General features: G+C 35.4%; 1 protein-coding gene across 1 annotated transcript in view; it reads right to left on the minus strand.

Annotated features, from left to right (window-relative positions):
• The window catches only part of LOC118745964 (alpha-tocopherol transfer protein-like), a 120,824-nt gene that overhangs the window by 117,658 nt on the left and 377 nt on the right, over positions 1-2,789 (minus strand). The window lies entirely within an intron of this gene.

Consider the following 2,789-nt stretch of genomic DNA (forward strand, 5'->3'; position numbering starts at 1 on the left):
GGTATTTAATGTTCGGCTCCGCCCGAACTTAGACTTTCTTACTTGTTTAATATTATTTTCTTTCTGCATGTTATACTTAATCTCTTGGAAAATAATAATGGATACTTACAGCAAAAGCACCAACAACGACTATAATACGCTATTCGTTTTGAACAACTAGCCTCAAAAATTGATTTTTTAGGTAATGTTTTAGCCGGATGAAGCGCATTTCCAAGCAAAACTGTAGAATTCGGGGCTCTGCAAATCGAAAGGCAACACACCAGCACCAGTTACACCCATCCAGATCCAATGTTTATTCGAGAATGAGAATGAAACGCCAGAAACGATTTCTGGGGCTTCTTACAGAATAATGATTGACAACTTTTTGCGGCCAACGGCAGAGCAGCATCCTAATTTGTGATTCCAACCAGATGGAGCGACTGCGCACACTGAAAGGCAAACTATGGCAAACTAGGCAGACTATGGTAGGTCTTATTTGGCCCACCCTGTATATATGAATGTATATGGAAATACAAGCAAACGTGAAACGTTATTTCATAGTTAAAATGTATTTTTGGATTTTTTTGTTTGGATTTGCCCCTTGATATATGCGACACCATATAAAAATCCATAGCTGAGTTGCTAAATTTATTAGCAGTCTCTGTGATACTAATGTGTCTAGAATTGCGGTCACAAGAAGTGGTAACAATTTTGAGTAATAAAATTTTCTGGCTACAAAATGTTCGATAACTCGCAGAATAGACCTGTAAGGCGGCACTGAGCGGCGTGCCAAAAGATTTGAATTTTATAGAATTTTCAGTGGAGGCTAAGTCTTCATTCCCAGGAAGCCTTAACCTTACTCCGTCCATCCGGAGTATGCGAATCAATTCGTTCAGCGGAATCTCACTTATAAATTTTTCAAATAATAAATTTTTGAATTTAATAAAAACAATGCCTTAACTTTAAGCGATTTCAGCTCCAATAGTACTCATACGCCACGACGAACTCGAAATCACTATTCAAACAATCTAATTAATTCGTACGTTTAATATCTTTTAATTAGTATCGTAAACTGCAATTAAATTTACATAAATAAAATTGATTACAAACATGTGGCTGCTACTTAAATTAATTTAATGCTCAAAAATTTATAGCATCAAAACAATGTCATCTCTGAATGCAAGGCATGTGTACACAAATTTTCCCATAAATAACTGATTATACAATTAATTGTATGTATTTATTAGATTACCTGCATTTCGTGTGTCCGCATGTGTCTGTATGGCTCTGTGTTTATGTGTATGTGTGATCTATTTGTTTGCTTATTTATGTATTTATGGTCATTATTATCAGCTACCCTGCAGGAAATGGGACTAATTTGTAGCTAACTATTAACTAACTAGCAGTCGACTAGTGGTAACTATTTATTAACTAATTTCTTTGGCCGTAACTAACTACTTTTGAAGGGCGATGGCCACAAAATAGTGTGAAATGGTTTCCTCTGGTGACAGGTAACAAGATCAACGGAAATAAGGTCAATTGAGTTGATTTCCCACCCTGGTGGCGAGGGTCACGCGGACGCGGTCCGCCTCGAAGCTAAGCAAATTTAATGTTTGAAAGAGCAATAATGTCAATAGATTTTATTTCGCTTTTAAAAAGATAATAATGTCAATTGACTGTATTTCGCACCAGGGTGGGAAATAAAGTCAATTGACCTTATTTCCGTTGATGTTATTACCTGTCACCGTTTCCTTTACATTAGATTTCAAATAACTTGTAGCTAACTACTTTTGGACATAAACTATGAATACAATTTTTTTTAATTTGTTATATTTTGTTATCTATTTTCCTATTTTATTTAACATTACATCGTTTCATATTTGAATTCGATCAGACTTAACATCCAAATGATAATATAAAATTTCGACCTTTACTTTATTTGTCCTGAATACGGAAAAGAATCTGCGAAGTGCAGAAAAAAAGTGTATTCAAAGTAAGTTTTGTATGAGGATATTCAAATAGATACTTGTAAAGAAAACAAACTCCCGATAACGTCTGCATGACTTCTGCACGACTTCACAACTAACTTAAGGTTAGTTTTGTGGTAACTTATTAAAAGTTAGTTATGTATCGAAATCCCACAAAAAAGCTAACTAAATAGAAGTTGGTTATTTTAATTAATTAATTGATACCTTTTTTCAGCAGGGCATTTACTTATACTCATTCGATGGAAATTTCTGCATGCATGTCTGTTCTTATATAGATAAATATGTATAACCATTCTACTTATGCTAATACATACATACGTATGTATGTGCATACGACCAATATGTACATCCATTATTGCCAGATTTCATGTATATACTTAATGGCACCAGCGAGTCGGCCATTTTTTCTGTTATTTGCTATTTTGTTTTGACTTGGTTTTTTTCAATGCAATCTCTGTTTCTCATTCTCCTTTCTCCTTCAATCACTTCAATTCATCTCAATTTAATGGATAGCGCAAATTTTCAATTCCATTTCACAGATTAGTCGCAGCCATCGGCGATACGTACGGCGGCGCTTTGCTCTTACACATGTTGACATCCACCATTATGTTGACGTTGTTGGCATATCAGGCCACCAAGATCACCGGCGTCAATGTTTACGCATTCACGGTCATCGGTTACTTGGGCTATGCATTGGCGCAGGTGTTTCATTTCTGCATATTTGGCAATCGGCTGATTGAAGAGGTGAGTAGACAAAGTGAAATTAGAAATGAGAAAAAAAAAACGTATGAGTAGAATTCGTCACTCAGGTAGGACAAAAGG

Source organism: Rhagoletis pomonella, unplaced genomic scaffold (assembly GCF_013731165.1).
Source record: "Rhagoletis pomonella isolate Grant_MI unplaced genomic scaffold, Rhpom_1.0 Rhpom_scaffold_00001, whole genome shotgun sequence".
In the NCBI taxonomy this organism is placed as follows: Eukaryota; Metazoa; Arthropoda; class Insecta; order Diptera; family Tephritidae; genus Rhagoletis; species Rhagoletis pomonella.